The sequence below is a fragment of the Lampetra fluviatilis genome, chromosome 52, assembly GCF_964198595.1.
Source record: "Lampetra fluviatilis chromosome 52, kcLamFluv1.1, whole genome shotgun sequence".
Classification (NCBI taxonomy): Eukaryota; Metazoa; Chordata; class Hyperoartia; order Petromyzontiformes; family Petromyzontidae; genus Lampetra; species Lampetra fluviatilis.
In genome coordinates this window covers 4,075,378-4,102,202 of record NC_136326.1, presented here as the reverse complement: position 1 = coordinate 4,102,202, position 26,825 = coordinate 4,075,378, and the positions used below count along the sequence as shown (strand labels likewise).

Sequence of the window (26,825 nt, the reverse complement as noted above, 5' to 3'; positions counted from 1 at the left end):
GAGACATTCGCAACTCTGGCAGAACAGTGCCAACTCCCTGTCCCCTGTGACGGGAGAATGGTCCGTGGAAAGAGATATCACGGAAACGACTTCTGAAATGCATTAAGTGATCTCTGAAGCACGCTAAGGGTCTGGGGACAGCACTATCCCACTGGCCACGGTTACAGAGTCGTCTCCATTGCATCCGATACTTTAATCTACCCAGTTGGGATTTTACCAAATTCAGTGCAAAGCACAAATGTACGGTGATGCTCATGATTATTTTGTGGTATGTATTATATCTCGATTTAAAGCTTTCGTGACTGCAGGGATTCATCTTCTTGGTTCTTTCGGTAAATTCACGTAGAAGGGAACTAATAAAATATTAAAAATAAAACATAATAAAAATAATTATCACGACGTTTCGGCCACAACGCAAGCAGCCGTCCTCAGGTGAAGAACATGTCTGTCGGAAAGACAGCGTCATTCAGTCGCTGTCATTCAGACGCTGTCTTTCCGACAGACCCTTTCTTCACCTAAGGACGGCTGCTTGCGTTGTGGCCGAAACGTCGTGATAATTATTTAATTATGTTTTATTATTATTATTTTATTATTTCCCTTCTACGTGACTTTACCGAAAGTACCAAGAATTATGTATTATATCGTTTCACGTCTAACTCGGAGCCGTGTTTAATAGAGAGGTTTCCTTGAATATATTGCACGTGGCGATTCGCCAGCATTGGTTCAAGCAAGGCTGACGCTGCTGATGATGCACTGAATGTTGAAACCGGTCCAGAGATGTTGCTTGTTCTGAACCAATGCGGCCGACAGTACGCGCTCCCAGAAGGCAGTGCGGCTGATGGGATGTGTGACCAAAGCGTGCATTTTTTGTGCGGAGAGAAATCAAATCCGGCAAGGAGGAATGGTCTGATTAATAATTATTTGTGTTTATTAGGATGGATTGTTTTTCTTTGTGCAGTCATTTGGTGACTGCACAAAGACCATCAGTTTCCCCACAATTGAGAGCGCGGTTTAAATCACAGGCAGCTGCCTGGATGCGAACCCCACGTGCTCAGAGGTGCTGGGTCAGCACTCCTCTGGCACATGGACGCTTCACAGCACCTACTGTTATTTTCAACATAAGTTTTGCAATTGTTATCCATTTAATTTAATTAGTTTTTCTTAGATTTTTTTTGTTGTGTTTGAACATTGCATGCCTGCCTTTGAAGTTTTATTATCAGTTACAAAACATCTTAATGGCACTTTCGGTGCCAATGCATGGAGGTGATAAATTGTGTTTTTTCTAAAACAATACATTGCTAAAATCAGTAGAACGGCGCTGTGATTGTCAGACAATGTCATCTGCAAGGGACACAAATTTGCGACGCAAGCCTGACCCTGCTGATGAGACAATGATGTGAAAAACCGGTCCAGAGGTTTCTTTTGGCATCGAACAAATTCTGCTAACATTTACTCCCAGAAGGCCATGCGGCTGAGAGGATGAATAAACAAATACTTTTATTATTTTGTCCAGAGAGACAGAAATATGGGAAGAGGGCGTTATTTATTTTGTTACATCAATGGGCCTCTCTTACCTAGCCCTCTAAAAGTACTCCATCACAGCCATGAATAGAGCGGTTGACCGCATTCCAATAATCCAATTTATTTTCGACCGATAGCTAAAAAAACACATTCCTGGGGCGAATGAAGTGAGAACCCATATATTTTGAGATGAGACTTTGTTTAGGGTGCACCAGTAGCTATGTTTGCCACCGCTGAGATTAAAACAGAAGAAAGTTTGAGAGGGGAGAACGATACGTGAACATATTGCCTCGAGTGGCGTAGTAGCATTACTGTTACGTAACTTACAAAAACCTGGGATTACTAAACACAACATTTTTTTTACCAGGTAAGGCTGACTGAGCTCTACATGGTGCTTCAAAAAAATGTTAACACTTCTGAGAATTTGCAACAATACCACAAGAATTGTGCTTACAGGCTATGGAGACCACCTGGAGAAGATTCCAGGCACGTGTTGACAACGATGGCGAACACATGGGAACTCTTTGACTTTTTACACGCTTTCTATTAACTCACTCTGTCTGTTGTTGTTGTTGTCGTCGTATCCTCAAATCTTGTCAATCAATTTTAACCCACTGTGGTATCGACTGCAAACTTGGTATACTTATTTCATACTGATGACAAGACTATATTCTCTCATTAAAAATAAAAATAAATATTTTAAACATTATTTTTACACGCTTTTTATTGACTCACTCTGTTGTTGTTGTCGTATCCTCAAATCTTGTATCTCAATTTTAACCCACTTCCCAATGTGGTATCGACTGCAAACTTGGTAAACTTATGTCATACTAATGACAATACTATATTCTATCATTAAACAATAAAATATATTTTAAAAAAAAATGTTGATGTTATGTTTCGGCTTGGGTCTAATTGTCCACGCTCAACTGACGTTGGCTTTATATTACCACGGTCCCTTACGTTATGGCAAGCTTCGGGGCCACTTCCTGGAGTTGTGGTGTTCTGCCATTACGAGTACGGTAAATTGCATTAAAGCGTGTTTTTAAAAAAGTATTTCTAAACATTACTTTTTTTAAGCTATTAACATACATTTGTTATCATGTTACATTGTATTATCCGTTCTTTTTCCATAAAAAAAACACGATAGTCCCATCTTTTTGTAGCACTGTGTATAGAATTTTTTCATAAGCCACAAATGATAGCTCAACGAAGTGGCTTAACCGCAGGGAAATTCATCTCAGCCAAATGCTCTTACAATGCCCTGGGAAGACTTCTCAGGGCAACGGAGGCAACATGAGAACGATTTTTGACGGGTGGCAACCCTCTTACTGCCAGCCCACCAGTGTGAGAGACCGACCAACGAGCCACACTTGAGAAGTAAGTGGGTTTCACCACAGATGGCGAGCCATGGTGTTGGCTCGGTGATCTGATGCACGCATTAGCCCCCCTCATTGTATGCTTCCATGATCGGGGATATTATGGCCGGAGACACATGCGGGTGGAAAGCCGTGCCAAAATCTGTGCCGAGGCGAGTCGTGCCGAGGCATACGGCCTCATTCTCACCCCCCCCCCCAGCTTGGCACCTCCAATTAGCACGGTTGGCTACGTACGGTGGGAAAAAAGTTCAACATACCCCCCCCCATCCCCCCCGATCACTAAATCTCCATAAGCGTAGCCATCATTGATTCCTCCAGCCATGTTGAGTTCTCGGCCTACCAGACACTGACTGTCTCGTTCATATTACGGATGTGTTCCAGATTTTGGGATTAGTACGAAAAAAAAATGAAAATCAGGCCTCGACATGACATTTCGGATATTCTTCTTGGTTCTTTCGGTAAAGTCACGTAGAATGGAAGTAATAAAATAATAAAAATAAAACATAATAAAATAATTCTCACGACGTTTCGGCCACAACGCAAGCAGCCGTCCTCAGGTGAAGGACGGCTGCTTGCGTTGTGGCCGAAACGTCGTGAGAATTATTTTATTCTGTTTTATTTTTATTATTTTATTACTTCCCTTCTACGTGACTTTACCGAAAGAACCAATAAGATGAATCCCTGCAGTCACGAAAGCTTTAAATCCAAATTTCGGATATTGTGACAACAAACGGTCTGTTCAGAAAGTTTGACGTCCCAGTAAAAGGTGTGACGTCACGTGAAATGTCGTGGCATCTGTTACGTTTCTCAGCGGTGCTGGAGCGGTGATGTGTGCATTAACCGCCTTAATTTTCTAATTTTATTGCCAAAAGTGGCGTCACGTGGCGTAAGAAGGCATCACTATCGTGAGCGTGAAGACACATTCAATAATTACGTTACGTAAATTATACAAACATGTTTGTATGTTGAACTTCTTTCGCACCGTACGTAGCCAAGCGTGCTAATCGGAGGTCTTAAAACGTAACCAATTAACCCTTTAAGAAATCCGATTATATTTTTATGTTACGTAAATTATACAAACATCTTTGTATGTTGAACTTCTTTCGCACCGTACGTAGCCAAGCGTGCTAATCGGAGGTCTTAAAACGTAACCAATTAACCCTTTAAGAAATCCGATTATATTTTTATGTCACGTAAATTATACAAACATGTTTGTATGTTGAACTTCTTTCGCACCGTACGTAGCCAAGCGTGCTAATCGGAGGTCTTAAAACGTAACCAATTAACCCTTTAAAAAATCCGATTATATTTTTATGTTACGTAAATTATACAAACATGTTTGTATGTTGAACTTCTTTCGCACCGTACATAGCCAAGCGTGCTAATCGGAGGTCTTAAAACGTAACCAATTAACCCTTTAAAAAATTCGATTATATTTTTATGTCACGTAAATTATACAAACATCTTTGTATGTTGAACTTTTTTCGCACCGTACGTAGCCAAGCGTGCTAATCGGAGGTCTTAAAACGTAACCAATTAACCCTTTAAAAAATCCGATTATATTTTTATGTTACGTAAATTATACAACCATGTTTGTATGTTGAACTTCTTTCGCACCGTAGGTAGCCAAGCGTGCTAATCGGAGGTCTTAAAACGTAACCAATTAACCCTTAAAAAAATTCGATTATATTTTTATGTCACGTAAATTATACAAACATCTTTGTATGTTGAACTTTTTCGCACCGTACGTAGCCAAGCGTGCTAATCGGAGGTCTGAAAACACAACCAATTTAGTCCTAAAAAAAAAAAATCCGATTCTTTTTTCAAAAAATCCAAAACTCAACCCTCATCCATATTGTGTTCAAGAGTCGTACTGCGGGTCACAGCACAACGATGTTTACTCCATCCCTTGCATGGCCGCATTTTGAAATTCCATCCCACCTTCTCTTCCTACAGCTCTGCTCACAATTCTAGAAATGTATTCGCTGTGATCTAGCGCACCTATAAAAGTGCTGTTTGTTACTGGTCGCTTGGTTGTGTCTGTAATCGGCAAAGGTAATACGTAAATACAGGTTCCTGTGCCCTGCTCTAGAAGAGGACGACAAGATTAGGACATTGAGACATATACCAGGGAGAGTTTAACATGCTGGAGAGAGACAGTGAGCCAGGCAATTTGACAGACAGGAATGATTTCCACGGGAGGGGAAAAGGGAGACAGAGAGAGAGAATTATACTTGAAAGAGATCGCTCAATTCTTAAACGACATGCAATCAAAATGTTTTTAAAAAACGGGCACAAATAAAGAAAATATCTCGCAGAAAGAAAGTTAATGTTTTAAATTGAGAAAGTGGTACAAATAAGCAACACAGCTCCACACCATTGAAAGTAATCGCCATCATCATATTAACAAGCTATGGGGCCAAAACCACGCATCCATGGATGGCATGAAAGGGATGCGACAGCAATAATGATGCGTGCATGAAACAGAAAAAAATTACAGAAACATTAAGGACGGTTGAAGTTCGACAGGGAGGCAGGGAGGGAGCATGCAAATGAGTTGGTAATCTGAGCGATCCAGAGATATAAACTCGAATGTGCATCTTAGACGCCACAGAGAGTGTACGTGTTTTCATGAATGCACAGCACATGCAAGATCGGGTTTACACTCAAAGCCCTGTGGGCAGCGCACGGTGCCAGGAACTCATCAGAAGGCTTTCACTGTCTTGCGAATGCAACTGCTGACAAAATAAACTCCCCAGGAGGTAGCTCTTTAAGTCCCCCTGACAAGGTGTTTTGGCCAACCTGTCCACGCTAACGGGACGTCTTAGAAGACGTAGAAATAACCACGCTTTACCCCACCACAGCGACTTGTTTATCAATTATCAGAATTTTTGTTTATACCGTATGAATGCGATGAGTTGTAAAGCTCTTTTTCAAAGATGTGCAGTAGGGGTGGGTCAGAAAGTTACAACAAACAACACAACAACACGATAGGAGTGGATATTATAGGAAAGGTAAACTAATCACGAAAACAAATTAACCTATTTTTATTTTACTAGGTAAGGTCCACGAAGCTATTTTTTTCAGAAGCGACCTGGCCACAAATGATAGCTCAACGTGACGAATCTAATAGTGTACCCATTTATACTGATGGGTGGTAAGAGGAGGGGGGGGGGGTCAAAAACTTGTCCCCAATTGTTTCAATCACACACGGGACTCTCGATCCAGAAGTCGTCAGTTCGATTGGCAGATCGGGTAAAATGTGGTAACTTTCGCATGTTCCTATATGATTGAATGGTGTTGAAGTAAGGACCAAAATATCCTCGAGAAAGAAACTCTCCTAAAGCTCCCTGTAGTGGAGGCCCTTCCACCAGCAGTGGCTCAATCAAGCAGTTTCAAGGCTGCACCTTTAGCTTTAAAAAGGCAAACTATAGGCTAATGCAATGACAAAAATTTAAGAGACACAAACTAATAAGAAACAATACAAATGAGACGGTAAAACATGAAAGAGAGAGATACTTTTTTTTAGGTATTCTTGAAATTAATCATAACCGCAAAATAATAACAATTCACCGAATCACCGGGAGGAGTCGAATCATTACCCGCCTGCTCGCGAACGTTCACCACTAATTGGAGGAGACGCCAGAGCAAGTCTTCGTGTCCCCCACCAGTGTGAAAGCTCCCTAATGAGAGGTTCATGTACCAGACCAATACACTTAGGGGTTTGCGATCTGGTGCGACTGTTAATTGTATTAAAAAATAGCCACCACCTACTGCCCCCATTCGCGATAAATCAGCCACCTCGACACCGTTGACTGTTGCTGCGGCCATCGATTCTCCATCCCTTGTCGTTGTTTGTTGGAGGGTGACAACAACCACCTGCTTGGTTAGTGGCATCACTCTGAGGCCTCCTTCACAAAGACCGATTCCACCGATACCGACCATTTGCCGGGCCCCACTGAGCTCCCATTTCCTACTGTACCACACCAGTCAACCCCCCCCCCCCGTTTTCTACTGAACGAATACGCCACGTCATGCCCATGCCGAGCCGGCCTGGCACGGCTCGGCTCGCGAGGGCATCAAGGTGTTTTTCCACTGCACAAGCCGTGCCGTGCCGCTGACGTCGCACTCAACGAACGAGTTGAGACTCGCGTGTAGATGATGGGCGGGTGATATTGTAATGTTTGGCGGGGCGGTTGAAACAACGGTGCCAGTTATATTCTTGGTTCTTTCGGTAAAGTCACGTAGAAGGGAAATAATAAAATAATAAAAAATATTCAACAATACAATTATCACGACGTTTCGACTGCAACACAAGCAATCATCATCAGGTGTGAAATCCACAGCAAGAAAATTTGAAAAAAGTGGCGTTTTTTTCTTAACGTCAGCACCACGGACAGCGATTTGGCAGTTGGTCAGATGGACGAGTCCATCTATGTTCGGAAAAGAGGAGGGGGGAGAGGAAGAGAATGGAATGCGGTCTGAAAGTCACCGTAACCGTGAACAGTTTTTAATTTTTTTTTTATTGCGACTCAATGCGAGCGCAGTACAAAACGAACCTTTTCCTTTTTTTCATTATTTTACCAGGTAAGGCCCACTGAGCTATTAGCTCTTTTTCAGAAGTGCACTGGCCACAAATGATACCTTAACGAAGTGGCTTATCATATGAATATTTATCGCAGCCAAACACTAAACACGTGATATTGATTCTAAACGTAGAGGGAAAAACTGGAGAACACGGATAAAAATCCACGAGGCCACGTCCCTATTGACTGCTAAAAAATATCTTACGGTATTAGTCTTTGCACGTAACTCGATCAATCGAGCGTTAGGCATATATCTACAGCCTCGTGGACGACGGCCGGAAGGCCTTCAGGAGTACCATCTTGTGGCCGTGTCAAACGTGGGCTACGGAAGTGATTTCGTGGCGTGTCATTTGGGGTCATTCCTCTGCATGGGGAGGGGGAGTGGTGACTCAACCCATCGTCCATCTGGGATGATGGGCAGCAGACGTTGTCCTTTCAGAATCAGAATATGCATTTCTGTTGGGGGAATACGATGAGCAATGCCGCTCGTGTTGAACAGATGTCCAGTATTTCACTAGATTGCAGATGTAGACTCGTCCCCACCATAGTAATGAGGAATTCCCACCGCTAGTTCGCATTGTAAACAGAAGATGAAGGTCACCCCAAATTTTCATTTGAACAGGAAATCTCTTGGACTTTTGGCTTGCATGATATAACTATGTATGTGGTTCTGTACAGAGCCACGTGGTGTCATATTCAGGGTCAACTCTCACGAGAGGGCTGTGCTATCTGAAAATTCTCACGAGAATTTTTTTTTCACTTCGTGGCTGGATACACGTAGCACATATTCGATACGCTTTGTGATAATAAAAGTGTCCTTCGAAATATATTGAAAATATACAACATTGTTGCACGCTGGAAAATGGTTTATTTCTATCATGGCACATGCACTACAACTCTATCTATTATTAACTAAAATAATACAATCTCAAGACAGGAGCAGGATGACTATGTACTGGTCATGCGTAATGGTGTGAGAGGCATAAAGACAAAGGTCCCCCGTGTAGCCAAACAGACTGTTGGGGCAAGTGCTCCGAGTGTTTGCACCTACGAAGGCCCGCACAGCACCCGAGGGGGTGGGTGGCCATCAGCACAGTGGCGATGATTACACACCGCGCCAGGTACTCATTTGAGGCAGAGTCGACCTAGGGAAGGCCCAGGACCGGTTCATATAATCGTCACTGGTGCTGGCCGCGAGTGGGAATCGTATAGAATTGTGCCAACGAAAGCACTACCGCTCCCAAAATACGTAGATCTCCCATATAGCCGTCACAGACTATTGGGTAAAGTGCTGTTAGTGAGCGCCTGTGAAGGCCGCCACGGTACGCGAAGGGGTGGTGTGGCCAACGCCACGCCTGAGCCACCTTTGTCTCCCTAGTGTCGATGTTTACACACCGCACCAGGTTCTCAATTGAGGCTGAGTTGATATAGGGGAGGCCCAGGACCGGTTCAGATAATCGTCACTGGTGCTGGCCGTGAGCGGGAATCGAACTCAGGTCGCCAAGTTCGTAGTGCAGTGCGCTAACCACAACACTCCCACTCACACACAGGCACACGCACAGGCACACACACACACACAAGTGCACGCTTGGCCACTCAATAAGCATGCTGCAGTGGTACCTTAAGAACACCATTTTAAGTGCTGCAATACATTATTTATCTCAACAAAGATATAATGGTCTTCAGATAACAATCATATTATCCTTCTCTTGGAAAGTGTTAATGTGCAGCAAACTTTTTCTTTATTTCAACCAGGAGAAAGTCCACTGAGATTTACTATCTTGTCGCCATGGAAACCCATAATTACGTGGAAAGGTTTTTTTTGGGGAAAATTCTTACAATGTGTTGGTTATGAATCATTATTTCAGTCTGAGATTTGCCCTATGCCTACGACACACAATGGCACACTCATTTGGAATGTCACCAGACCTTTAACATTCGCTGCATAGCACGTGACACACGGTGGTAATTAATTGCATGACACTAATTAGCAACCCACCATCCAAGCACTCTCCAGAACCACCCCGCTTCGTTTCAGATGTTTTTTCTTTTTATGAGATCCGGGATATTCTACGTAATTTTGTTGTAGGGTTAAAACTGTCAAATATCTGACACACACAGTATGGCATTATGGGCCGTCCATAAATGACGTCAGGCGATTTTTTACGATTTTTGGCCCCACCCCCTCTCTCAAATATGACGTCATAAAGCTCTGCCCCCCCCCCAAATAAAACATGCTTCAAATCGCTTTAAACTATTGTCTTTGTAGTGGGTATTTAATGTGCCGCTGCACTCTGATGTTGTAGGAGAAAACATTAATTAAAAAGTCTATTGAATTAAGTAGAACGTGTTGTCTATATTTATTTAAGTTGCGCATTTTGATGTGACGTCACAATTTTCAACCCCCCCCCCCTCGTCACACATCGTCACAAATGTCTGACTCCCCCCCCCCCCCGCCCTAGGTGCGTGACGTCATTTATGGATGACCCCTTACCATACATCCTGACTATGCCATTTGTGCGAGTGTGTTGTATACATTGTAAAGACGACTTCGACGCACTTGTCTTGAGAAGGTTTCTTTATTTAAGGAGCCATGTGCTCAAACTCGAACAGGCGGAGACTTCACTGCAGCAGCCCCGAGTCTCCCGCACATCTCCCTTAAATACGGTCCGAGGCCACGCCCCCATTCCCAAACCTTCTCGTGGTTCTAGACGCTCGCTCTACCAGCAGACTCTACCGTCCTCTTCCATCACCTGGCCACGCTACTATTCTCGATCATTCCCGCAGCCACCAGTCCACTCGCACTGCAGGCTGACTCTCCTGTCATTACCTCCCGTGGCCACTAGTCCATTCGCACTGCAGGCTGACTCTCCTGTCATTACCTCCCATGGCCACCAGTCCCTTCGCACTGCAAGTTGATTCTCCTGTCATTACCTACCGTGGCCACTAGTCCATTGACACTGCAGGCTGACTCCCCTGTAATTACATCCCGTGGCCACTAGTCCAATCGCACTGCAGGCTGACTCTCCTGTCATTACCTCCCGTGGCCACTAGTCCATTCGCACTGCAAGTTGATTCTCCTGTCATTACCTACCGTGGCCACTAGTCCATTCGCACTGCAAGTTGATTCTCCTGTCATTACCTCCCGTGGCCACTAGTCCATTCGCACTGTAGGCTGACTCCCGTGGCCACTAGTCCATTCGCACTGCAGGCTGACTCTCCTGTCATTACCTCCCGTGGCCACTAGTCCATTCGCACTGTCGGCTGACTCCCGTGGCCACTAGTCCATTCGCACTGTCGGCTGACTCCCGTGGCCACTAGTCCACTCGCACTGCAGGCTGACTCTCCTGTCATTACCTCCCGTGGCCACTAGTCCCTTCGCACTGCAAGTTGATTCTCCTGTCATTACCTCCCGTGGCCACTAGTCCATTCGCACTGTAGGCTGACTCCCGTGGCCACTAGTCCATTCGCACTGCAGGCTGACTCTCCTGTCATTACCTCCCGTGGCCACTAGTCCATTCGCACTGTCGGCTGACTCCCGTGGCCACTAGTCCATTCGCACTATCGGCTGACTCCCGTGGCCACTAGTCCACTCGCACTGCAGGCTGACTCTCCTGTCATTACCTCCCGTGGCCACTAGTCCCTTCGCACTGCAGGCTGACTCTACTCTCATTCAACATTTAAGGGTTGTTATACAATAGCCGGTAAACCGGTTAAGCGTTTTCAGAATCGGTCACGGCTTACGAAAGTGAGGAAACATACCAACGTTGGCCCAACGTTGGTATGTTGTGGAACCGTCGTCCCAACGTCGGCCCAAAGTTCGCCCTCGCTTCTGAAGCAGTGGAGTTGTATGTAACCCTGCAAATGCTCGTGCCATTGCTGGCGGAAGGGCCTCTACTAGACGGAGGTCTAGAGAGCATTTGGCCTACTCTTCCACGCTGACCAGATGTCTTGGTAGATAGAGGTGGGCCTACCCACACTCTACCCCTACCACATGTGACCAGCAGATCGCTGAAATGTGGTGTGTATCTCATTCATATATTGCTGGATATTTCCAAATCAGAAACTCCAAAGCTATAAAAATTTCTGGCGCGAACCCATCAGGAACACGGTTAAATGCTGATATTTTGGAAATGCCTATCCGGTCACTCTGTGGTTGACGATGAAAATGGGGTTCTTTTTTTTTCTCAAAATGTCTCCGTGTTTTGGACTTGCCGACGTATGTGCATGAAGCGATTGGCTCCCGGACGTTATCTTGGGATTCTAGGCAGCATTCAGTAGAAACAACACACAAAAAGAGTATTCAGCTCGATGTGGTTCAGGATTAGCGATCACAGACAGGATAACGACATCATTCAAACTGTGAAGAATAGTAAGAGGACACCATCGCCGGAAGAGACAGATTCGGTCAGTTGTGAAGAACAACGACGGAGCAGAACCACGTCCAAGAGGCATCGACCACCGAGGAGATGGAGCGACAAAAATCAGCTCGTGCGCAGGTGCCGAGTGGATCGTTACATTGCGTGATCACCAGAAATGGTGACGGCCTGGGAAGGCCTTCATCCAGCAGTGGAGAGACCACTGCCGGATGAAGGGATCCAACTTTCATGCCTCAATCCCAGCATCATCCAGTGCCCATTTCACAACCTCTGCTTACTTTTGCAGTTGTGTCAAAATTTATATTTGTATAATGCTTTGAGAGATTATGGTATATATCCGGAGGAGCATCACCGAGCCTCATGACTCTTTCAGGAGGGTCCTGCGTGAAGGTGTTTGGCCAATTCCATTAAATGAGAGTTTTTGGATCAATGTTGGAAGAAAAAAAACACAAGGAAGCCAGAGAAAATTCATACATTACCGAGTGGGGGGGGGATAACACTCACAACTCCGCACAGATAGATTCAAGAATCCATTTCTGTACTACATTCTCTTGGTCACAGTGCAGCGCAGCAATGCTGTACATGGTATATCCAGGCAATGCCCCATCTAATTTCTTACCAGGCTCCAACCTTATCAGCTTACCAATATCCACCCCTCTGACTAGCACGGTTGGCTACGTACGGTGCAAAAGAAGTTCAACATGCACACATTTCCGATGAGATCGCGTGAGGCTCAGGGTCACGTGACACTGAGCTCGGCTACGCACCTCAGAATTGCCTCTTCCGTCAGCAACATTGCGCTCGTTATAAATTGTATTATTATTTGGCCGCATATTGCTGCGCGGTAATAACATTCAATTCCTGTTCGTGCAAAGAATAAAGGATGCAACGATATATCGGTCAAAACGGCCGCCTCTACGAATGCAATACTCCTCTTCTTGGTTCTTTCGGTAAAGTCACGTAGAAGGGAAATAATAAAATAATAAAAATGAAACATAATAAAATAATTATCACGACGTTTCGGCCACAACGCAAGCAGCCGTCCTCAGGTGAAGAACAGGTCGGAAAGACAGCATCTGATTCAGACGCTGTCTTTCCGACAGACCTGTTCTTCACGTCGTGAGAATTATTTTATTATGTTTTATTTTTATTATTATTATTTTATTATTTCCCTTCTACGTGACTTTACCGAAAGAACCAAGAAGATGAATCCCTGCAGTCACGAAAGAAGCTTTAAATCGAAGAATATTGCACGAATGGGGGGAATTACCCCGTAGCGTCGTTCAGCTATTATCTTCGCATATGAGCCAGCAGCAATCGTGTCACACGTACAAAAAAAACCCTCGACCGCACATCATACAAATGCATCGCTCTTACCAAGGCGGACGAAGCACGCACGACGAATGGGCCTGTGGCCAACTTCGAGCCCCTTTCGATGAACTACGGGGACTACAAAAAAAACTCATCACTGACCAACCCCCCCCCACCTACCGGATCCCGCGATTGCAGACGATACAACACTGGCCCCATCCCCAAATGGCACCGCACGTCCACTGCTGCAGGTGTTGTACAGCTCGACTCAGCGGTTGTGCAGTAAGCATGGCCACTGGGGGAGACAAAGGCGGCCAGGCGTGGTGTTGGCCACCCAGCCCCCTCGTGTTACAGGCTATACGAGGGGGGGGGGTCTTTGTCGTCTTCATCTCCGGTGCCGCCTTGATTGACTTTAACGCAAAAGCAGTCAGGATTGACCGATGCTCTGGCGACTCACCGATTAACCGGCAGACACTCGCTCACCGGGCGATGGTCGGTCATCTGCTTATCACTCGTCTACAGCTACTTACTAATCGATGTTGGCCGTTCTCGTAAACTCGACTCGTCGATTTCTCTTGCCGCTGTCTGTTTGCTGGTTTGCTTGGCGTTTTTGGGGGCACTTTGGGTGGGACTGTGCTCAGGAACTGTGATTTAAAACATAGAGACCCTGCCACCTTGATACATCCAGACGCTGATAGTTTTGTTTCATCATGCATACTGTTGTGTTCAACCACCACTGTGCAGGTCACAGCAACACACTCACTCAGCCACTCAATCACTCACCCACACTCACCCACACACTCACCACACTCACCCATACTCACCCACACACTCACCACACTCCCCCACACACTCACCACACTGCAGGTCAAAGCAACACACTCACTCAGCCACTCAATCACTCACCCACACTCACCCACACACTCACCACACTCACCCACACTCACCCACACACTCACCACACTCACCCACACACTCACCACACTGCAGGTCACAACAACACACTCAGCCACTCAATCACTCACCCACACTCACCCATACTCACCCACATACTCACCACACTGCAGGTCACACCACACTCAGCCACTCAATCACTCACCCACACTCAACCACACACTCACCACACTGCAGGTCACAACACACTCAGCAACACACTCACCACACACTCACCACACACTCACCACACACTCACCACACTGCAGGTCACAACACACTCAACAACTCACTCACCCACACTCACCCACACACTCACCACACTCACCCACACTCACCACACACTCACCACACACTCACCATACACTCACCCACACTCACCACACACTCACCACACTGCAGGTCACAACACACTCAGCAACTCACTCACCCACACTCACCCACACACTCACCACACTCACCCACACTCACCACACACTCACCACACACTCACCACACACTCACCCACACATTCACCACACTCACCCACACTCACCACACACTCACCACACACTCACCCACACATTCACCACACACTCACCACACACTCACCACACACTCACCACACTGCAGGTCACAACACACTCAGCAACTCACTCACCCACACTCACCCACACACTCACCACACTCACCACACACTCACCACACACTCACCACACACTCACCCACACACTCACCCACACACTCACCCACACACTCACCACACACTCACCCACACATTCACCACACACTCACCACACACTCACCACACACTCACCCACACTCACCCACACACTCACCCACACTCACCACACACTCACCACACACTCACCCACACTCACCCACACACTCACCCACACTCACCACACACTCACCACACACTCACCACACACTCACCCACACACTCACCCACACTCACCACACACTCACCACACACTCACCCACACTCACCACACACTCACCACACACTCACCACACACTCACCCACACACTCACCACACACTCACCACACACTCACCACACACTCACCACACTCACCCACACTCACCACACACTCACCACACACTCACCACACACTCAGCACACATTCACCACACACTCACCACACACTCACCACACACTCACCACACTGCAGGTCACAACACACTCAGCAACTCACTCACCCACACTCACCCACACATTCACCACACACTCACCACACACTCACCACACACTCACCACACACTCACCCACACACTCACCACACACTCACCACACACTCACCACACACTCACCACACTGCAGGTCACAACACACTCAGCAACTCACTCACCCACACTCACCCACACACTCACCACACACTCACCCACACATTCACCCACACATTCACCACACTCACCACACACTCACCCACACTCACCACACACTCACCACACTCACCACACACTCACCACACACTCACCACACACTCACCACACTCACCACACACTCACCACACACTCACCACACACTCACCACACACTCACCCACACACTCACCACACACTCACCACACACTCACCACACACTCACCACACTCACCCACACTCACCACACACTCACCACACACTCACCACACACTCAGCACACATTCACCACACACTCACCACACACTCACCACACACTCACCACACTGCAGGTCACAACACACTCAGCAACTCACTCACCCACACTCACCCACACATTCACCACACACTCACCACACACTCACCACACACTCACCACACACTCACCCACACACTCACCACACACTCACCACACACTCACCACACACTCACCACACTGCAGGTCACAACACACTCAGCAACTCACTCACCCACACTCACCCACACACTCACCACACACTCACCCACACATTCACCCACACATTCACCACACTCACCACACACTCACCCACACTCACCACACACTCACCACACTTACCACACACTCACCACACACTCACCACACACTCACCACACTCACCACACACTCACCACACACTCACCACACACTCACCACACACTCACCCACACACTCACCCACACACTCACCACACTGCAGGTCACACTGCTTCTCCTTCCGCTTCTTCTCTCGTGCTGCTCCCCATTGAAATTCCCTCTCCGAGTCTATTTCTTCAAGTCCTTATTATAACTTTGTTCAATTCAAGAAGTGGACTTACTCTCATCCAGGGCATTGAAGAGAAGTATACCCTCAATATTATGTACGTTAAACTTCTTTCACTCCGTACGTAGTGTGTGCTTGCTAGCCGCTTGGAAATTTGGGGCCCTTTAATACCAGCGCTTAGCAACCACGATGCTAAAGACAAAAAAAAATAGTTTGCAAAAGGTGCTCTGTGTACACACTCTGTTTAAGTTCCCTCTGCATTAAGCGCGTGTAAAGCACGGCGACATTTCAAAATGTTATGCACTCGCATGCCGCCCCCCCCCCTCTCTTAGATGGAATCCCTGGGTCTTTGAAAAAGGTTAGAACACCTTGGAGACAAAAATTTGTGGTCATGCACAGCACATGCACACACGGGATTCCATTGAGCCCGTGTGTCCATGGGTATGTGGAGGGCACAACATGCACACTCAGAGGCAAGGCCGAATATCACTTCACACCAGAGGTCGCAAACGGGTTTTGATTCCTTACCCGTACCCGTACCCGGCCGCACCAGGGTCGCAAATGGGTACCCGGCCGGGTACGGGTACCCGTTCCCTACCCGTACCCTACCCGAAATGAGTGACAAACAGTTACTCATCAGTGACTCACGGCCTACCCGTACCCGTACCCGGCCGCACCAGGGTCGCAAACGGGTACCCGTACCCGTACCTGGCCGGGTACGGGTAGCCGGGTATCGGGTAGGGTACGGGTATCGGGTACCCGGTTGCGACCTCTGCTTCACACAGACTATTGTGGGGGGAGAACTGCTGTTGACAAACACGAGTGAAGTCAATGGCGATGTTTCCACGCCACAGCAGTTGCTCGTTCAAGGCTGAGTCGACCTAGGGGAGGGAAGGTGTTGTTTCCGGTGATGTTTGACCGTGAGCCTGAATCGTATAGCGCGGTGCACTGGCCTCTTGAACTCAGCCACATTAAATGCATCTATACAGGGACATGCATCCAAAAGGCAAAGATCCACCGTATAGCCTGAACAGACTGTTGGGCCAAGTGCTGTTAGCGAGCGCCTATGAAGGCCGGCACTGCGCACGAGGGAGTGGGTTGCGAACATCACGCCCGGGCCGCCTTTGTCTCCCCAGTGGCGATGTTTACTACACACCACATCCAGGTACTCATTTGAGGCCGAGTCGAACTAGGGGAGGTCACAGGACCGGTTCAGAGATAATCGTCACCGGTGTTGGCCGCGAGCGGGAATCGAACTCGGGCCGCCGGGTTCGTAGCGCAGTTGCGCTAACCGCTGCACCACCGCTCACGTGCATCAACACACACGCGTACAGCCGCAAAGGTAAACATACGTAAACTCACGCGTGCTATAAACAGTGTGCATACAAACATCGTCCGTGTAATCGTACAAACATATTTACGCCTGCACGTGTACCCAGTGCGGTGGTGAATATTCTAATTAATTCTAAAACAGTCTGAAATTCAGGCCTAGACATACAAATGCGGACGATCCGAAATAAACGAATACAAATAATTCGATTATTCAAATTAATTAACACACGGGGGTATCGATCCCGACCCTGATGCCTGTTGCATATTTAGAGTTTGCGTGTCTCTCATCATCATCATCATCATCACCACGGTGGCTAGGAGATGTTAACTACCTCGCCTGGTATACAGGAGGTCGTGGGTTCGATCCCTACCCTGACGCCTGTTGTATATTCGGAGTTTGCGTGTCTCTCATCATCATCATCACGGTGGCTAGGAGATGTTCACTCCCTCGCTGGTATGCAGGAGGTCGGGGGGCCGATCCCGACCCTGACGCCTGCTGCTGTATATTTGGAGTTATCGGTGACTCTCTCTCATCATCATCACGGTGGCTAGGAGATGTTAACTACCTCGCCTGGTATACAGGTGGTCGGGGGACCGATCCCGACCCTGACACCTGCTGCATATTTGGAGTTTGCGTGTCTCTGTCTTTCCCCGTGGTCGTGAGGATTTTTTCTCGGAGTCCTCCGTTTATCTCTCCACATTTAGAATCAACATCACGCTTTTAGAGCATTTGGCTACTATGAGTGTCCAAATGATAATCCACTTCGTTGAGATATCTATTTGTGGCCAGGTCGCTTTTTAAAAATGAGTTAATACCTCAGTGAGCTTTGCCTGGTAGGATGGGGATGATTTAGCTTTATTTGCACGCGTTTGAGGGATTTGTTTATCTTTATTGTGCTCTGAACTCCAATCGTGTTTTTATGTGTTGTTTGTTGTTGTGATGTTCTTACCCCGTGCCCCGACAGGACATCTGTGAAAAAGAGCTTCATAGCTCATCGGATTCCTCCTGCAGTGTAAAAATACAGATTCTGATTCACGACACTCAAAGTGTGAAAACGCAAAGTAACCCCCGCATCGTCGTTGCTACCGTGAACTCCAATGGGGTTTTAAAAGCTTCCCAACGTGATGGGCAAAGTTGGGAAGGTGGGGTGGTGGGCGATAATTGCCCCATCTCACCTGCCTTGGGTGCATCACTACATCGAAACACGTGCATCGTGAAAATTATCCCCAAAAGGAATCCAGGATTGTCCTTGAAAAAATAGAACACATTCCTGCGGAGGGAGCTGGTAGGAACGTTGGGTTGCTCGGTCAATGGCCAGGGTCAACGGCGGCGTGGTGTATTCCGCAAATATGGCCGACTGTGAGGGTATAAGCCGGCGTGAGTAGGTTAAACGTTGAGTTTTATAAGGGCACCACGGGGTGACCAGCCCCTCCCCACCCTCCCCTCCCCTCTCCACCCAGCCCCACCCCTCCCATTTTTGTATGCACGACGGACGGACACAATAATCCCCTGTGGGCTGGTGTAACCAGGAGGTTCCTACAAGTACAACATTTTTTTTTAACTGAAACTCAACCCGAGTGCCTACTCACCCCCACCCACCACACACACGCCCGCACACCACGACAACCCACACATTAAATCCAGCTAACCCACTTGCATTCACGCCTGATTACAAATTACTCACACGCTTGGCCACACATACATACGTGCATAAATGCTCACGCGAGTGAACGGCGTCATGCACACGTATACTCATGCGAGCGCAGAGTATTTGTGTGTGCCAAGCAGAAGCCAGCGCGGCAATCAACTGTTGAACAGTATTTCTATGTTCTTGGTTCTTTCGTCCTCTCTTTAAACCCCGCCCCCTTCCAATACGTCATCATGTGCACCAACAGGGGCTTGCGCACAAACACGTCCACGTACACGTCTACCTACACCTCGTGCTCTCTTTTAGCCCCGCCCCCCCTCCCAATACGTTACATTCATTGGCTACCACATTCTGATAAGCTCCCCCCCCCTCCCCCTTAATTTGTATTTAAGAACTTGCATCTTGGAATCCCTGCCTCACTTGATACAGCAAATCTGGCTGTGACGGTCCCACCTGATGACGGAGACTTGTGTTGCCTCCGAAACGTCGTGATTTTTATTATTTTTATTATTTTTTATTATTTTAGTTTTATTAATTTTAATTTCATTTTTTTACCTACGTGACTTTACCGAAAAAACTTTAGAGTATGAATCCTTGCAGTCACGAAAGCTTCAAATCTAGAATTGATTTAGAGTTGTTCACGTCTCTCTCTCTCTCCACGTGGTCGTGTGGATTTTTTCTCCGAGTCCTCCGGGTTTTTCACTCCACGTTTAGAATCATCATCACGCGTTTAGAGAGGAGTTGGCTGCTATACACATCATGATACGTCACTTTGTGGAGCGATCGTGCGTGGGCAGGCCGCTGCTGAAAAAGAGCTGTGTTGCTCAGTGAGCCTTACCTGCTAAAATAAAAAAAACTGTTTTTAATTATAATGTTCTACCTACGTGACCAAAGCCTATGGGTTCCTGCAGTCACGAAAGCTTCAAATCAAGATTCGTTCAACAGCTGAACTATCAGAGAATCGACGAACGTCGCGTGTGGCGGGATAAAGTGTGAGGTACGCCCACCTCTTCCAAAATGCCTGCCCACCGTGGAAGAGTAGGCCAAACACTATATATACAGGGGCGGTGGAGCTGATGGAGGAGGGGGGGGGGCTCTCTAGAACTCCCTCGAGTGGAGGGCCATCCCTTCAGCACAGCGGTAAGAGCAAACCATTCCAGCGCTGCGTATTTACCTTCTACGTTTAGGCGTTCACACACTCCAGGAAACGTGCAGCGTTGCTCCAACCTCAGCCAATATTGCCTCCCCCCCCCCCCCCGAGTGCATATCGGGACATTGCACGGCGTGCAGAACGAGTCGAAGGCGTTTTATTTTGGGGGGGCGAGGGGGGGGGCATGCATACTGCAGTACGCGAGGTGGCTTAGACAATGGCCAACACGATAGCTACGTGCTGACTTGCATCGTTCATGCAGAATTGAAAGGAGGTGAGAGATCCCATTAGTGGCTCTCAGACAATGCACGGTGCTTACCGCATCCAGAGATAGCCCCATTCAGACCCCCCCCCGCCCCCCAATCCACTCTCGCATGTTAATGACACTCATCACGTGGGTACAGACACTTCGCTGACACATTCATCAACACTGGCACACACGCGCGCTGACACGAACGGCACTGTTGAACGCACACACACACACATCACGTTAGATAGACACAGACGCACACACCACTGCCACTCTCACCACTGACACACACATCACACACACCCACATCACTGACACACATCATTGACACACACATCACTGACACACACACACATCACGGTGACACACACAGCACTGACACACACATCACTGACACACACACCACTGACACACACTTCACTGACACACACACACATCACTGACACATACATCACTGACACACACACACATCACTGACACACACATCACTGACACACACACACATCACTGACACACACATCACTGACACACACACACATCACTGACACACACACCACTGAAACACACACACATCACTGACACACACATCACTGACACACACACATCACTGACACACACATCACTGACACACACACACATCACTGACACACACACACATCACTGACACACACATCACTGACACACACACACACATCACTGACACACACACACATCACTGACACACACACCACTGACACACACACACCACTGACACACACACACATCACTGACACACACACCACTGACACACACACACATCACTGACACACACACACACCACTGACACACACACCACTGACACACACACACCACTGACACACACATCACTGACACACACACCACTGACACACACACACACCACTGACACACACACACATCACTGAAACACACACCACTGACACACACATCACTGACACACACATCAACATCGCTGACACACACACCACTGACACACACACACTTCACTGAAACACACACCACTGACACACACATCACTGACACACATCACACGCCACTGACACACACACACATCACTGTGACACACACATCACTGACACACACATCACGGTGACACACACACCAATATCACTGACACACATCACACGCGCGAACAAAATTGCGTTTCAATCCCCACGTCACGGCATTAGAGAGATTCGCCGTTGTAAGCAGAGGATGATGCTGCTTTAGCGTGGCTCTGAGAGCCCTAATTGGCCGCTAGTGCTAAAGGATGCACCGCACAACCTTCAGGGAGCAGTATTAATGGGGGGGTACTATGATGGTGCTGATAGCGCGAAGCGATATAAAAAAATTTAGAGGCAAAACGCCGACACGGAGCGATCAGGCGCAGGTGAAACGGGCAGATCTCAACGTCCCAGTGTAAGATTGCGCTCTTAACAGACACGGACACATCGCGGACACCTTATATAATTATCGGGGACATCCATATAATCATTGACGACAAAGGCACACACACACACATACATCACTTACACACACACACGCATCACTGAAACACACACACACACACCACCGACACCCACGTAATCATTGACGACAAATGCACACACACACCCATCACTTACACACACATCACTGAAACACACACACCACCGACACCCATGTAATCATTGCTGACACAAAGATCCCCCGTATAGCCTTCAACAGACTGTTAGGGCAAGTGCTATTCAGTGCTCGCTGACGACAAAACAAAGATACCCCGTATAGCCTCGACAGACTGTAGGGGCAAGTGCTGTTAGCGAGCACCTATGAAGGCCGGCGCGGCACAAGAAAAGGGTTGGGTAGCCAGCACCACGGCCGACCGCCTTTGTCTCCCTGGTGGCGATGATTTTATTGTTTTTTACACCGCACCAGATATTTATTTGAGGATTTAGTTAACCGTGAGCGGGAATCGAACTCGCGTCGGCCGTGGCTGCCGGGAGTTGGAAGCGCAGCGCGCTAACCGCAGCATCGCCACTCCCCACACACACGCACGGACACCATCACAATTACGCACACGCGCGCACGATGCTAACGCGTAATGTGCACATCACCGGTGGATACAGACTCTCTCCATTGACACCCATGTAATCATCGGCGACACACCAACACACATACTGCGAACATACACACGCACTTCGCTGAATTGCGCACGCATTCATCAGCGGCGCATGCTTATCACTGACGCACACATTCATGGTACGCACACTGGCACACACACACAATCATCACTGGCACACACACAAATTTATCATAGACACACTCATCAAAGGCAACAGACACTTCACTGACACCCATACATAATCGACTGCGACACACACGCGCCGGTAAACACTCATTGTTGAAACACACACACGTACACACATTACTAGCACACACAGACACACATCACTGGCACAGATACCCCTGCAATAATCTGCGACACACACAGGTCCGACACGCATACACACATCACTAGCACACACAGACAGACTACGCTGACACCCATGTACTCATCTATGACACACACACACACAGTCTGGCTGGTCAGTACGAGTTGACACAGTTTGGGTGAGACTGAGGTGGTGGGAGGCAGGAGCTGTTACAAATATCGCTGATGTTCAACCTTCGCCGGGAATCGAACTCATATGCGCCGGGGTTCACGTGGCGCGCTATGAAAACTCACAGCACCACCGCTCCTCCCGGTGCAGCTGACATCACACACGTGGCCACGCAACAATGCTGCCGCTCTCCAAATCACGTAGTAGACGTGCGCTCAACTCCCACGGCTTCATCACTCAAGGAATAGCTGTGCCGGGCGGCATGTCGTCGTGGTGACGACACCTGCTGTGCACGGACGGGTCGCCCTTACAAACACAACATCACGAAAAGCCACCCCAACCGCCGGGACCTCCCGAGGCCGCTTTAGCTTCCGAGGTCTGTCAACGCACGGCGCATTCGCGGAGATTTTAGTCGTCGCGGACCGATTGCAGTCGGCATGCCTCGAATGTGCAGAATGCGAATGATATGCGGTGCGTGAGACTGCCATTCTGTGATCCTTTCGGAGGTAAAAGCGCAGCCCTGCAAGTGCCTTGCGCGAGGCCATCCGCATGTCGCGCCTTGAACATTGCGACTCAATACAAGACAGTATACGTACAGTCTTTGTCTTTTATCCCCCCATCCCCCGCTCCCTCTTAACCGAGGCACATATATATCGTACTGTGGCGGGGGGCCCATCGATCATTTCGTGCACAGCAACGCAAGGGCATGTTGCAGTAGCTACGGATAAACAAACACACACTCTCAATAGCTGATCGTCTTCGGCAGTTCTGTACTGCATCTGTAGGAGTGCTGTATACGGCTGATGATGATCGGTTTTTCCCTGTATGAGCATGTAACGGATGATGATGATGATGACGACGATCAGTTATGTACCACCGCTGTATATAACTGCTGATCATCTTCTACCATTATCTATCCGCTGCTGGATGAAGCGAGTAACAAGTGCCATGTATTTACCAAGGAATGGCTCACCGAGTCCTCAGGATCTCGGTCTTCAGGATCTCTTTCACACGAGTGCCCGACTGACGTCCATCAATTAAGAAGTTTGGCTTCGTGCGGAGGGAAAAACCGCAGAACCAAGAGAGAGAGTCTACCACGCTGCGTGCACGCTTGCATCTCCGCACAGATGGATTCAACAATCCGTTGCTGTGCTGCCATCTCCTGGACACCTCGCGGCCTACGGCCTGAAATTCCCGTGGCATTCCAAGCGAGTCTCCCGTCAATTGACGAAACCAAGCGCAAACCCCTCTGATTCGCTTCCGAGATCTTCGCGAATTCAGGATGTGTGGTTAGAAACACATCGAACCCCACAGCTGCGCACTAAACACGCACACCGCACAGCCAACCCGACTGACAGACGCTTCCACCGTTTTATACCGTGGCATATACTTGCTCCCGCCATGGCAAAGTGGAATTGCCAACCACTGCGAGCAGAATTCGCCAATGCGGCCGAGGAAAAGCGCCGCTTAAGAGTCACTCGCACGGGGCGGATCGCGCGACAGCGACACCAAATTACATGTTGCATTCTATATAAATACATACTGCCCTGACATCGTATTCATCATAACGCTGCAATATCCACGTGGACGGCTAGACTGTTAGCGGGCCAGCTATGGAGGCCGGCACGGGCGGGCGATGGAAAATGCGGTGGATCGCACCACGCCCGGCACGCCTTTGTCTTCCGAGTAGTGCCGACGTTGAAACACCGCAGCCGGTACTTTACTCATTTGAGGCCGAATTGACCTCGGGGAGAAATCGGGGCCGGGTCAAATACCGCTCGCCACTGACGAGGGCTGTCAACGGCGAGACCCGAGCTCACGTCGTCGGCTGGGTTCGCAAGAAGCGAGCTGACGACTCACGGATCCAGACACACCACCGATGACACGCCAACACCGACATGAAGTTAAACACGTAACACAAAACGTCGTAACGCATGCGTGCACTAAGCCCCCCCCCCGCCCCGACTAACGCACTAACCCACATACAACACGCGCGCACGTACAACACTCTGTGCTGTGAGTGAGCATCTTGAATATATAACGTCAAAGACAAAGATCTCCCAACGTGTATCCTTCAGCGTACGCCTGGAGCAAGTGCAGTTAGCGATCGCCTATGAAGACCGGCAAGGTGTATAACACCATGCCTGGCCGCCTTTGTCTCCCCAGTGCGAGTGTTTACGCACCACACCACCGGGCACTTATTTAAAGGCTGACTCGATCTAGGGGTGGCCCGGGACCCGTTCCGATAGTCGCCACTGCTAATGACGGTGGTAATCTAAGTCAAGATTCTGGGCTCGCAGCGCGCTAACCACTGCACTTCCGTTCCCCCACATATACAAAGACAAAAATCCCCCGTATAGCCCTAGACTGTTGGGGCAAGTGCTGTTAGCGAGTAGCACCTATGAAGTCCCGCACGATGCACGAGGGGGTGGGTGGCCAACACCACGCCCGGCCACTTACACACCGCACAAGCTACTCATTTGAGGCTGAGTCGACCTAGGGGAGGCCCAGTACCTGTTCAGACATTCGCCACCGACGCAAAGGCAAAGATCCCCCGTATAGGCACAGCAGACTGTTGGTCCAAGTGCTGTTAGCGAGCAGCACCTACAAAGACCGGCACGCCACCGGACACTCACTCTCACCTGTGTGGAAGCGCACGGGTTGAGGAGCCGTCGGAATACAGGTGCAGTCACAGCGCTGTCGGGCCCGGCATCCTCGCTTCCCCCTCTTCGTCCCTAATCACGGCCACAGCAGCCGCAGTAGCAGCAGCAGTAGCAGCAGCAGCATGGTACCGCTCACTCACGACACGCGCCCCCTGCGCTCGCAGCATCTCTCCTCCTACCCCCTTCCTCGTCGCCCTCTCTCGCTCTCTCTCTCGCTCTCGCCCCACCAGCACCCTCTTTCTCTCCCTCCCGCAGCTCACTCGCACGCTCTCTCTCTCTCACTCCCTCACTCCCTCCCTCTCCCCATCTTAACCCTCACTCCCTCCCTCTCCCCATCTTACCCCTCCATCCCTCCCTCTCGCCTCCTACCTCTTTCTCTCTCTCTCCCACATTACCCCTCACTCTCTCCCTCTCGCTCTCTTCCCATCTTACGCCTCACTCCCTCTCCCATCCTCCATCCATCCCTCACTTACTCGCTCTTCGCTCTCCCTCCCTCACTCTCCTTCGCTCTCCCTTACTCGCCCTCCATCCCTCACCATCCCTCCCCATTCCTCACCATCCCTTTCCCCATCCTTCCTTTCATCTCACCCCCCCCTCCTCCCTCCAGCCGCCCGAGTTGCACTACGCCCGCGGATTATGCGCTTACAGCTCCGAGGTTAGAAATGCGCGGAAGTTCTTATCCACAACCCCGAAAAGGAGCGGGCGAGGTGGACTGCTGAAGTGGCCCCATCGCGTACGCCACAGTAATTACGGCAGACGATGTCTAAGAGCACGTCAGATACGCCGGAGGAGTGTGTTAAAATAATGGTGGTGATGGTGACAATGGAGCTTCCGCGGTTTTCTTGTATACATGCTTACGCGTAGCACTTGGGAGTATTCTGTTGGATACCAATAAATACATCGGCTCCAGTTCTGTATCTCCGCTTGCAATGTTTTCCCAGTCTACACGCCTGTT

The 26,825-nt window shown here is 48.6% G+C and overlaps 1 protein-coding gene across 1 annotated transcript in view; it reads right to left on the bottom strand.

Moving 5' to 3' along the window:
* The window catches only part of LOC144949014 (leucine-rich repeat and fibronectin type-III domain-containing protein 4-like), a 165,049-nt gene extending 138,897 nt beyond the window's left edge, over positions 1-26,152 (bottom strand). Inside the window, exon 1 of the mRNA XM_078878799.1 lies at positions 25,850-26,152. The gene's annotated coding sequence lies outside the window, so the exon portion shown is untranslated. The remainder of the gene's footprint in view (positions 1-25,849) is intronic.
* Positions 26,153-26,825: the final 673 nt, after the last annotated feature.